Here is a 13,625-nt window from a genome sequence, read left to right on the forward strand (position 1 = left end):
GGAAACGTGAGCTGGAGAGGTTGGTCACCAAAGCTGAAAAGTCAATTTCACATCGCAGCAAGAAAATCATTTTCCCAGAAGTTACATAAGTCAGCAAACAACAACATGCAAGCCTCTGGCGCTGGCCTTGTCCAAGGAAATAACTCTTGAATTTAAGGAGTGAAACTGCCTGAAGAGATTGGGGTGAAGTCACCTGTCTAGAAATTGACAAGACCGGTAAAAGATTGCAGAAGCGAAGTTCTCAAGCTCTGCAAGGTTAACAGAAATGTCTGTATAGATTGCAAACTGCAGGCTACTGGATGCTGCAACTTCCCCAAAATGAATAAAAATCCTGCCAATTATAAACTAGCGAACTTGACTTCCATCATAAAAACTGTCAGATGAAAATGAGAACTTTCTTTACAAGCTCAGCACTAAATATGACTTGTCAAATCAGTCGTGTCCTGAGCTTACCAGTGGCAATGAACTCACGGCCCTGCAGTTTGCCATGCATATGCTCCAAGACAGAAAAGTGAAAGTCCAGCGGAAGGAGCTGTGATGGAACAGGTTTGATGATTTTTCCTTCTTTGCCTAGCTCTTCTAAGGAAAGCACCTGGCCTGGGTCCTGTCTCACTCTGCGTGCTTTTGAACGTTTGCCTTCAGGAAACTTCCACACGGGCTCCACTCAGTCATCTCTGATTCCAAACTGCCTAGTATACTGCCTGGGATGTAAGAGAGGTCCATCAGATGTTTGATGAATAGAACAAAATCACCTCCCTGATTATCACAGCACAGGATGTCGGTGTCCTGCCCAGATGGTGTTACCGGGGAGGATGTGTTGTCCACAGCTGCTGGCATTGGCTATTAATGGCTCAGACGTGTACCTTTCTCTGAAGGATTGCCCTTGGCTTACCTGGGACAGCAAATCCTCCTGGAGGTGCCTAGAGGCTACACTTCCCCTAGGGCAGGGAGCGGCCTCTACACAATGGCTAATCTGATCTAAGCCAGTTTTTCTTTGGGCAAGACAACTATTGTGTGTAATTCACACTCCTGAGCTCCCTGTGGGAGCAGGCTGAGGCCAGGCTTTCTTTCCCCTGAAGCCTGTTCTCTTGTCTTCCCCTTCCCAACCCCATCAGGCTTTATTGAGATGTAACTGACATGTAATACTGTATAAGTTTAAGGTATACAACGCGTTGCTTTGATATACATATCCTCACCTTAGTGTTAGCTAACACCTCTGTGGTGTCACATAATTACAATTTCTTTTTTGTGGTGAGACCATTAAAGATCTACTCTCGTAGCAACTTTCAAATATATAATATGATATTATTAACTATGATCACCGTGCTGTACATTAGATTCCCAGAACTTATTTATCTTATAGCTGGAAGTTGGTGTTCTTTAATCAACAGCTCCCATTTCCCCCACCCTCTCCAGCCCCTGGTAACCACCCTTCTAGTCTCTACTTCTATGAGTTCGTGCTGTCTACTTTTCTTTGCCTCACTTCTTTCCTTGACCCAACCCTGCAACTCTCACTCCCTCACACCTCACAGGTCCCTATTTTTTTTTAATAATAATGCCAATCTTACTTATTTTTTGTTTTTCTTACAATACACTCCGCATATTTTTTTAGTTTACGTGTATGTCCTGATCACTGTTTCTAAGAACAGATTACAGCTCAGCTTTTTAAATTTACATAGTTATCAAAGGAATAAAGCCAACCACAAAATAAGAATCAACAGAATGTTGTAATCCAATCATAAAGGACAGTAAAATCACAGGTCCCTGTTTTGAACAATCCCTCAATAAATCACTTTCATGAGCACTTTTCAGACACAGCTCCTAGGGAATCAGATCTAAAATACTGATCAAGCAATACTTGTCAATGTTCTGATCATACAGAGCAAAGAAAGGCCACACCACATTACATGGAAGAGGTGTCATTTCATGGAGATACTGACGCATGAACAGGATTTCACAGATAGAGATGAGAAGGTGAGACATTGCGCAGGGAACTCCATGAGCAAGGGCCCAGAGGCAGATTGGTGTAGCAGGAGCTTCGGATAGACAAGAAAGGAGGGGAAGCCAAGAGGAAAAGACTTAATTTTCATCTCCTCTGTGTTACTTGCAATACGTCCCCCTCCACAATGTCATGACTGGTCATAAATCACAAGCTCGAATGGAGTCACAGTTTCCTTCCCATGGTGCTCACCCTGGGACCCAGAAGATCTGGCTGGAGGAACATGTGAATCGGGGTCAGGCTGAGTGGACAGCATGGAGAAGGATGACAACGTTTTACACTCAACAGAGAGGAAGGAAAATAATTCCCCCAATGTATTTGTATTCACTGGAATATTCCCCGAAAGAAGGGATTTCAGAGGCTAATTCCAAGAAGGGGAACTGAGGAGTAAAAGTCTTGTAACAGGATTAGGAAAGTAGGGGATGTAGCAAATAGAATACTAATTAAAAGGGAAGAGACCTGGACATGTTCTGGGTAATTCTCAAAAGTGATCATTTATTTCTCAAGACAACTTTGCTGGGCTTGTATTATCCAGAAGCCGAGAGAAGCAGCCCCCCCCTCCACAGTCAATGGAATAGTCAGGGTGGCACAAGGCCTCACCCCTAAAGTTCTCCTCTTTATTAAATAAGCCATAATAAACATTCCTGGGAAGATGATGTTTTTAGTTAACCTATGTAAGTAGGGAAGGGTAGATCCTGAAGGCCAAGTCAAATAATTCTGGGAAATGAGAAACTACAGAGGATGGGGCTTGCTCTAGTGCCCTCAGGAGAAACGGAGTCCAACAGCCACAAAATCATAAATGCACAAATATCTCGTAGGAGAACTGGCCAAACAGATCCCAGACCTCACCTCCTGAGAGCTGATACCTCCAGATGGTTTTAGCAGATACAACAAGATATTCTAAAGAGACGACTACCCAGTGAGCAAAGCTCAATCAATGTAAGAGCAGAGGTGGGTCATGTGGTTGCACGAAAAATATGTAAGAGAGAAGCCCCGAGTAATTTTATTTTTACTGTACTTGGTATCTTCTCACTGCCCATGGCAGTGAAGTGGGCATTCAGCAAACACTTATTTCATTAAACCTAAGTTACCTTGCTCTACACCTTTAACTTTATTAAGCTTAGGTTTCTTATCTGTAAAATGCCACCAATAATAGTCACTGTGCCTTGCTTCACAGGCATATGTTAAATGAAATAATTCACATGAGGATTTTTGTTGTTGTTGTTTTGATAAACTCTCATGCACCATGCAAACATATTCACCTCTGAAAGCAGAAACCCAAAAATACCAGCATGTTAATTATTTTTTATTGGTTGAAAATGAAATGGAAGGAAGGTCAAAACAGTGGCGTAACTCTGCTGTCAAGAACATGAGAGATGGGGAAAAAGCTTTTGCCATGAGAAAAAGCACTAACCTGTGGCAATCTCTTTTTATTGTATGCTTTCCATGCTCTGTTCCGAGCTTAGGGTAGTTAGCTTTCTGAGGAAGCAGATGGATGTTGGTGGATATGTGACCTGCCCACAACAATTACACAACTTTATGGCACTTTAAATCATCCCAAAGATAAAAATCAAAAAACAAAGTTTTGGAGCTGTCAAAACTAGTCTAATTAAAGCAGCAAATGTGCTAGTTAGCAACTGTGTCTCTGCAGAAAGATAATTCAGACACTGCTGGCTGCAAGGCATGCTGGGATCTTGTTGACATGGTTGGTGAGAAGGATAAAGAAGTTCAGAAGCATCGTGGACTCAGGCTTGGTTGGTCCTGACTCTAAGGCTCCAGAAAGCCCAAGCTAAGGGGGACAGGGAGTGGGAGACAATGGTAGTTCACTGGGGTAAGAAACCCTAGCCAGGGGTTAGTAACACTGGTTACAATTCTGGGTCTCGGGAGCTGTCTGAGGTCCTGAGAATACAGGCTTGAATCAGTCTCACTAGCTCAGAAACCAGCAGGCCAGCAGAGAAGACAAAAACATAATCAAAGCCTTTTTGGCACAATTATAGGAACATATACCATTTATTGAACCTCTACTCTCTGCCAGACAGGGTGCTAGGCATTGCTTCATTGTTGGATATCATCAAACAGAAATAGTCTTAAATGTGATGCCCCATACGGGCCCCCACCTACACCTCCTACTCATATAAATTAACATGTATAGGACAATTTCCACATGCCAGGCATATTGCTAAAATTTTATATAACATATCTCATGAGCCACATGAATCCAAGCATGGCTCCTGGAAGCCACAGTTTACCAACTGGCCTGACCTTCCTGGCAACAGATTATTGCACTGAAGATTTCACTCTAAATGGGCTAATGATAATGCTTTCTCTGGGAATTTGGATTTTTGCTTCATTCTGTCTCCTGAGCGGCAGCGATAAAAACTAGGGATTTGTTTGTGGTCTTTGAGGACTGTGAAGCATGCAAATCAAGCTGCAGTAAGAATTATTCAATAAATATGCAAAAAGAAGTAAAGTTGAAGGATAGAAAATCTTTTAGATCTCTTACAAATCTATAAACGCTGGTTAAGCTCGTACCAGAAGCCCAGCTATATCCCCTTCTTTGGAATCTGTTACATAACCTTGAAAATGAATGACAAATACTCCTATTTGGTTAAACTAGTTTAAGTCTCCTTACTTGTTGCAACCAAGAGTTGTAACTAATGCATCTCCTAAAGACACCTCGATTATAATAAGGGACTCACAGCAGTTTCTCAGACAAAAGAAAGACTGGGCTCTTACCTAGCACACATTTTAACTCCTTCCATTCCCTTGCCTGACACTCTCTCTGGGCACCCTCACATTATGCTCTAGCCAAACCCAATCACTGCAATAATTTAAACTCTCTCTATAGTCTGTTGTCTACCTGCCTTTGTAATTGTTGATCTCTCTGCATAAACTTCCCTTCCCTTCTGGGTCTGGTACACTTGTATCTATAATTCAAGGCTCAGCTCAAAAGCATTTCAAAGGCTCAAATATGGGTGTTATGGCTCCCACTGAGGTGTCCATGCTAGTACACCTGGCTTTCCCAGTGTACCAGTCTACCACCAGGTTGCACAGTCCCCTTCTGTGCACACAGCCTTCTGACTTATCAGTCTCTCCCACCACACGCAGCAACAGGGAGCAAGTCTTTCATCTCTCTATCTCCATGACCTGGCAGAGTACCTAGCATTTAGCAAGAACACAAGCACATTTTTCTTTATTTGAATAAACATTAAAACTAACATTTTTTGCTTTATACATTTCTTCCAGTACCATGAAAGATGGTTGAAACCCGTTACAGTGGGGGAAAAACCTGACTGGAAATCAAGATACATACTGGGTTTATTTGGATAAATCTCATACCATTGTGGGATAATGGGACTGAAAAGAATTTCAGAGATTAACTAGAAACATGGTGTTTGCTGCTGGATAAGTAGTCCCCCGCCTGGTCTGCCTGCATCTTTTTTGCCCCTTTACAGCTCAGTCTCCACGTAGCAGTCAGAGTGATCTTTGTGGGAAATGTAAATCAGGCTATGACATCATTTAGCTTAAAACCCTTCCATAGCTTCCCACTGCCCCTAGAATAAAATCCAAATGTTTTACAACAATCTAGCCCAAGTGCATCTCTCTCACCTCATCTTGTGCAATTTCCCCTCACTGTTTCAGTGGCACTTACTTTCCTTCCATTGTAACTTGCTAAACTGTACATGCCTTAGGGCCATTGCATTGTTTTTCTCCCTCAACCCACATTTTCAAATGACTAAATCTCATCCCAAATAGCATCTCTTCAAAGAGTCTGCCCTGTCTCTTCGGTCTAAGCAGCCTAACCCTTTCCTCATCAATTCTCGCATTACCTCCCTCTTCTATTGGTTTCACATCTATCACCATCTTAATTATTCAGGAGATTCACTGGTTTGCACCTAAACTTACTCTCTTCTTTCTAGAACGTACACTCTGATGGCAGAGATCGTATCTGGTGTGTTCAGCACCGTACATCAGGAACAGGGAAATTGTCTGACAAATGTAGGAGACTTGATAAACACACATGGAATCAGTGAGTCATGTGAGTTCAAGTGTTAGCTGTCCTTTACTATTTGGATGCCTGTGGGTAAATAAAACAATAAAACAAACAACAATAACAAAAAACCCTCATGTTCTCTGAGTGTCGGTTTTCTCATCTATAAAAATTAAGAACCCTAGTAAACAACCCAGTCTAACTTCAAAATGGCATGGTTCCACGATGGGGGGCCTTCGGTGGGTATGAGAATGAGGACATGGCCTTGGAAAACTTTTTAATAATAGTTTCTTAATGCAGACACTGAAGTTGCACGTGTCTGACACCAAGGTGGATCAGCACAAGCCCAGCTGAGTATATTCACTCTGAGTAGAAATGAAACTCAATCATTAGTTTTATAAGCATCTCCAGGGCCTTCTAGAAGGTCCATCCTGTCCATTTTACAGCCTGAGAATTGCATCATAAAATTCATGTATCTGTGTATCCTCCCCTGAATTTGTCTCTGTCTATCAATCTACACAGAGGTAGCATCTTGGTTTATCCAACATTAACGACAGCCTCACTCTTGGCCCCACGGCCCTGACTCAGCAGCTCAGAAGCAGGGAGGGTAAAAGTTCAAGTTCAGCTGGACTACTGTTTATCTTCCACCCTCCTTCCCAAGCAGTCAATTAGACTTCCAGAAGAAACAGTCGTCAGAGTCCCAATCCCCCCCAAATTTAGCAGAGGCAGTATTTTAAGAAATGAATGGACTTTAGCCTAGACTGCTTCTCCCCCTACTGCATGTATTTCTTCATTCAATGCTCTCAGCCTCTTTACATCTAGTTTGGCTAATTCTACAGTGCAAGTTATTGTCTCCTGTAACGTTCTGAAATCATCTCTCCACTGTCTTCTTGACCCCACTATTACTGTTGAGGTATTTAATGCCAAGGTGGCTTGAATTCATTATGGTTTGATCTATCTTCTCTCTCTGGAAGCTTTTTGAGACAGAGGAAAGACTGGTGTTTAAGAACCCAGACTCCAGACCAAGAGACTGCTGGCTTCAAGAGTGATCCCATCCATGTCCTGACTGAGATCTTGGGCAAGTTACTTCAAATCTCTATACTGCAGTTTCCTCGTGTAAAGTCTCAGGGTTGCTCTAAGGGCTGAAAAAGTTCACACATGTGATGTGCTTAGGTTGGCGCCCCCAGTACCAGGTGAATGTTCTGCTGTGGATACTTAAGTTCTTTGTTTTTCTCTGATAGGCTTGTATTTTTCTCTCACGTTATGGCTGTCTGTTTTTCCTTATCTACTCTGTCTTGTACTCTGTGAAGTCTTTCAATCAAGTTCGCTCATCATCCTTTAATTCTGGAACATTCTAAGTCATGATCTCTTCAACTATTCTCTCCCCTCCAATCACTTTTGCCTTTCCTTCAGGGACTTCTGGTGCAAGATCACTGACATTTCTTCAACACTTCCTGACATCTCCTGGGAGAGTTCCTCAAGCTGGCCTCCCATCTGGTCTGTTCTTTTATTGCAGGCATTCTGCCATGTAGCCCAACTACCATGTTCTTTAACATCATATTTTTCCCGCCATGCATTTCAACTTTGATTCAGTTTTATTAACTTCTTGCTTCTGCTTTCTATTACCAGTATCCTCTCTCATCCCTGTGGGGGAAAATCATTATGCTTATTTTGAATTTATGACCTGTCTAGACCATTAATTTTTATTTTTATAGTATAGCTGAGTCTTATATTCTTGTCTTCCTTTTATAGTGACGGCGTCTCTCAGAAGTGAGGTTAGTTTCCCCTATGACATACCCCTCCTCCACTGCAGAGAGCCAGATACTAGTTCATGCTGCTCATAGTGAGGACGCATGATTAAATAACCACACCTGCTCTAACAGGTAATTACACAATTTCAGTGTGTTTTGCATTACAGAATTTTATTTCTCACCACCATTTGCTGTGTCCAATCATTGTGTCCTCTAGTGACAGAATCCCTCTCCTTGGAGACTAAGATTTCCACACCATCAGAAGCCTGAGTTTGGGGGATGGAAAGCAAAAACTCTGCAGTGGATTATTAAACATAGAGTTCTCTAAACATAGAGAACCTCTCTCAAGTTCACCCTTTGATTTCTAGACCTATGTATGTTGGCTATGGAAAATATTATACCTTGCAACTGTCTCTGATTTAAAACCTACAGTTCATCCTGGAATACGGAACACCTACTGTCACACCTGGCCTGCTAAGGAGAGCAACTGGAAATTTTCAAGCATGCAGGTGCTTCCTTCACTAGTGCCTATGTCTCAACACCTTAGTTAAGAGTCTTGGTGCCATAACTCTGTTGTGAGATGTAGTTGGAGGCACGTGTGCAGGTCACATGTCAGTCATCTACTCCAACACTTCTTTTTCCCTAATCTTTTGAATTTTATCCTCCATATCATGCCAAGAAAACATTGGCATCTCAATCTCATTAAACCCAGCCCATTATTAGGTCTAAATTCCAGCCAACCAACCAGTAAGATGTTAGAACCATCTCCAGCTGCATGAGCTAATCCATTAAACCCTGGGTCTTCACTAAATACACTGTATCAGTTAGTTCAGCCTGACACAGTGTTAGAGTCTACCTTCTGTAACACTGGGCAGCCACTCAGATTCATTCTCTTTCTTCCTATCTCTTTTACATGGTGATTAATAAGAATTAGGGTGCCCAAACCCCAAAAGCTCATGAGAAGCAGCAGCAACATTGGAATTCTGGGTCAACTGTTAATGGACAATCTCACTGGTCCAAACCCTCAGAAAATATTTTCCTCCCCAGACTTGAACTTGAGTTATACTGGCTTCATATAAAAGCAAGCTGCTGAGCTTGTGAATGAAGCAGGCCAAGTGCCCCACATCCACACCTTCGTGTTGCTTTCCATGCTCTCTTAGACCTGGTGATGAGTAGAAAACCATACCAGATTTGTTATTGCAAGGTCTGCAAAGGAAGTCAATGGCCAAAGGAAGGGAGATATATGAGGACTGGGGCAGCTCTTGTAGGAATCTTGTTCATAATTGTGTGCTGGGGTGATAATGGCCCATGGCATTCCGGTCAGAACAAAGAGAATGCCTCCAGTACCCGAGGGCACCGGAACTGCCCGGACCGTGGAGCAAGCTGGTCCTTGGAGCTGACTGAGACACACTGACACAGCTGACGCCCCGTACGCATGGATGGATACGCTTCCAGATGTAGATTTTGCAGTGAGACCAACTTGAGTTCAGATCCCCATCCTGCCACACTATTCACTTTATGGCCCAGTAATATAACCGTTTTATGCCTGTTTCTTTATTATAAAGTAGGGCCTGCTGTGGGCATCACAAATTAAGCACCCACCCCAAGCCAGCCACTGTTCATAGTGAGTCAGCCATGGCCTCTAACCTGTAGGAACTCACTGTGGCACAGACAGACTAGCAGACGTACAAAGACAATGAGGCGACAGGGCTGCAGTAGAGGTAGACAATGAACACTACATGAACGAGGGGTCACGGATGGCTTCTTTGTAACCCTGCATTGCAATCTCTTTTCACATTGATCTCTCAGCCTGAAATCAATTGCTAACTCAAGCTTTCAATAATCACAGCACACTATTATAGCAGCTATTTAAGGATACATGATCAACCCAAAATCTTACCCACGTGTCCTCTCTTTTGTGCTTAACAAAGAGGGCTCTGGCAGGCAGGCAGGCAAAGGATTGGGTTCCCCTTCCCTCTGCATCCCAAAGACGCCCTTCTGACCTTAGCTTCTGTCACACATTGCACAACCAAAGTGAGCCAGAGCCTGAGGCATGCTGGGGTCATGGCACCTGTGTCCATGGAGAGTTAGGGGAGAGCAGGGAGTTGGAGGATTAGGCCAGGGAAACTGCCAGCGGCTGGGATGGTCCCAGCGTGGAATGGTCGTTGACAAGGGCCGGGGACAGGGGAAAGGGATCTCAGTGAAAGGGAAGCTGAGTTGGTGTAGCCCAGGATTATGCTACATCCAGGGACGCTCCAGGCCTTGGAAATGGTTAGAGATGAGCGAAGTGGCAGCACCAGGCAACAAGCTATGCACTGGATAAGAGCCAATGTGTGCTTTGCAATGGTTCTGATGCTATGATGTCAATCTCTACAGGCTTAGCGGGGACACAAAGCGCAGAGTAGTTACCTCTGCACATGGTGGGGGTGGCAGAGCCTGGGCTTGGGAGCAGGGCCCCCTATCCGGCAAACACTCCCTCTTACCTGTTCAAACCTACTTGACGCAGTGACTCAGAACATGGGTCTCACTGTCAGTGGTCATATGTTTGAATCCCAACATTCTCCCAAGTATACCTGCTGAGTAACCTTTAATATGTGACACATACTAACATCCTGCAGAACGAACGCTCCAAGAAAAAGCCTTGGAAAAACATGGCTTTGCGGCATTGCCACATGACTTAGCACTTGATAAACACGTACTGGTATTGATCCCTAATGCCTTCAATTAATCAAGCATGGATTAACTGAGAAGGATCCACTTGAAAGAAAAAGAAAAATATAAATTTAACGTGAGCTGTGCACTGCCCATTTCCCTTACGTTGAACACAGGTGATTCCCCCTACCTACAAGGCTTCCCCACGACCCCCTTCCCAGTCCATGGTCCATCGTCCCAAATCCTACTCATCCTTTAAAACTCACCCTTAACTTCCTGTGGGAGCTCCTGACCTCCCCAAGTAGTTCCATACTTGCCCCATCTTCCCAATTCACTTTGAATAAACCTCTAGGTGGCCCTCTGCACCTGGTACCAAAAACAATGAGAATGTCTCCCTCATCAGAAAACTTAGGACTCTCCAGGGTCTCCAGATGATGTTCTCCAAGTGCAACTCGTAAGAGGAGGATGGGGACAATATAAAGGGCCCCAGAGTCCACACACAGGTGCTATTTTAAAGCTTCCTAACTCATCTCTCCTCCTCCACTCCTGCTCACCCCACATTCCCTTTCAATCCATTCTCCTTACTATGACCAGTGCAATGTTCCTAAAACATATGTCCAATCAGGAGCCTTCTCTGACTCCAGTCTTTTTTTTTTCTTTAAGTTTTTTTTGGGGGGAGGGGGTAATTAGGTTTATTTATTTTTATTTATTTATACATTTTTAACGGAGGCACTGGAGATTGAACCTAGAACCTTGTGCATGCTAAACACACACTCTGCCACTGAGCTATATCCTCCCTGCTGATTCAAGTCTTTTAAAGTTTCTTTTTCTCCTGAAGGTTAAAGCCCAAGTTCCCCACCACGGCACAGAAGGCCCTTCATGACCCGGCCTTCCCTCCCCTCCCCATAGCAGGCTGTGCTCCAGTCAGATGGAGATAAATCATAGTTCTCTCAACCCACATCCTTGTATGTGTTACTCTCCTGCCTCAGCCTCTCCCAGCCACCCTAACCCACCTCTCTGCCTTCGAAGCTCAGTTGATGTGGTCTGCCCTCCACTGACCAAGCCTGCCCAGAGCCCCTCAGCCAGGCTGAGGCCCCCTCTCTGCTCCCACAATGCTGCGTGTACCCCAGCTCAGCTCTCAGAACCCCACCCCAAGCCCCCCATCCTCCAGGGCAGTACCAGCTCCTCCAGGGCGCGCACTTTGTCCCGTGCACCCCTGTGGATCCCACACCTGCCTGGCCATCACGTCTGCTTGGTCCATCAGTAAGCAGGTGGGGGGTGACTTGCTGATAATAGCTGGTGCTTTTCTCTAAACTGAAGGATTACCAGCTCCCCATTTTTAATCTGAAAATGAAAAGGTGTCTGGTGCAGTAGGAAAACACACTCAGGCTTGAGGCAGAGGAATCTTGGAATTGTGATGGAAAAGATCTCCATTCAGATCCTGATTGTATGACCTGCTCTCTGGGTGACCTCTGACCTGTTACTAAGTTTCTCAGAGGCAGATATAGCCAGACTAAGGCCCCTGGTAAATCATTTTAAAAACAAAATGACCCAGAAATCTGACCAGGACAATAGTAATGCTTACTTCATCTTTCTCTCCCCTTTCATAGCAAGTGCAGGGTCCCAGTACGTATTTGTCAAATGAATTAATGAATAAATTAATCAATAAACAAACAAAAATGGGTTCCTCCAAGCCTGGAGGTAAACTCTCAAAGGCAAGATTTAAAGGTCTCTTGGTCTTGTCAAAAGAGCATGTGCTAAAGAGCTCTGAGTCTGTATCCATTTAAACCTCCCCCGGAGAAGCAGAAACCGGGAGAAACCAGAAGGCAGTATTTAGAGAAACAGCCCAGATCCTGCTCTGTCTGACACATTCGCTACAGATTCAGAACCAACTGAGGACTTTGCTGCCCCAACCTCAGATCACAGGCTGGAATGGTCAGGAAAGAGCCCTGGTATTAGCATTTTAGTAGAAGCGGAATCGAGCAGAATCACAGCCTCCATGCCTTCCGACCAGACGCAAGCTAACAGAGCCGGCCACCCTAGTGCCCCTGGGTCTGAAGGTGCATCGAGAGGCAGGGGTGACAGTGGAAACCTGGTCACAAGAGCCCACACCCTGAGGTTCTGGAAACTGCTCTAGAATGCTCCATGCATTCTGTGGTGAGACCACTATGTGGTGTTCTAGGAAGAGGCTGCATTTATTTGGCTAACCTAGTGGGTTGATATAAGATAAGCCAGGGGCCTCGAGGTGGAGGGAGATGGCCTGGAATCCCAGCTTCACTTCTGACTAAGTGAGGGGTGATGGCAAGTTGCTTAGCCTCTCTGAGCCTTCGTTTCCTTATTGGTTGAAAGAGATACATTAAGATTTACAGCAACATGGATGGACCTAGAGAATATTACACCTAGTGAAGTCAGTTAGACAGAGGAAGACAAATAGTGTATCACTCATATGTGGAATCTAAAAAATAATACAAATGAATCTATATACAAAACAGGAACAGCAACACAGACATAGAAAACAAACTTATGGTTACCAAACGGGAGAGGGCGGAAGGGAGGGCGGGACAAATTTCAAGTATGGAATTAACAGACACAAACTACTATACGTAAAACAGAAGAGTGACAAGGATTTACTGTGTAGCCCAGGGAATTATATTCAACATCTTATAATAACCTCTCATGGAACATAATCAGAAAAAAAATAACTGAATCACTATGTTGTGCACCTGAAACTAACACAGTATCGTAAATCAACTATACTTTAAAAAAAAGACCAGAAAAAAAAAAAAAGAATATGCACCACATAGGGTTGTGAATATGTGAGAATTAAATAAGATGATACTTGAAAAGCAGCAGCCCCAGCTACCCTCCCACTAGGTAACTGCTGATGCACGAGAGGACCAGCCCTGCCCAGGAGAAAGCCCGGACGCGGCGCAGCTCCGGGAGAGGTGAGGCGCCATGTGGGCATCTGGAAGGCACTGGAACACCCCACCCATGGCAGAAGCTTGAGTTTTTCCACAGCAGACTCTGGCAGTGGAAACCAACAGGCTGATAACCTGTTGGGACCAGAGCAGAGTGAGGTCAAAGAACCACTTCTGAGGACCTGTGAGACACCCCGGGGCCTCTCAGGAACAGCTGAAGTGCTTCTTTACAGGGCTGGGGGTGGTGATAAGGCAGCCATATGTGAGCACTCATCCTTAACGTGAACGCAGCAGAGTAAAGCCGGGAGAAGATC

This window comes from Camelus bactrianus, chromosome 25 (genome assembly GCF_048773025.1).
Source record: "Camelus bactrianus isolate YW-2024 breed Bactrian camel chromosome 25, ASM4877302v1, whole genome shotgun sequence".
Classification (NCBI taxonomy): domain Eukaryota; kingdom Metazoa; phylum Chordata; class Mammalia; order Artiodactyla; family Camelidae; genus Camelus; species Camelus bactrianus.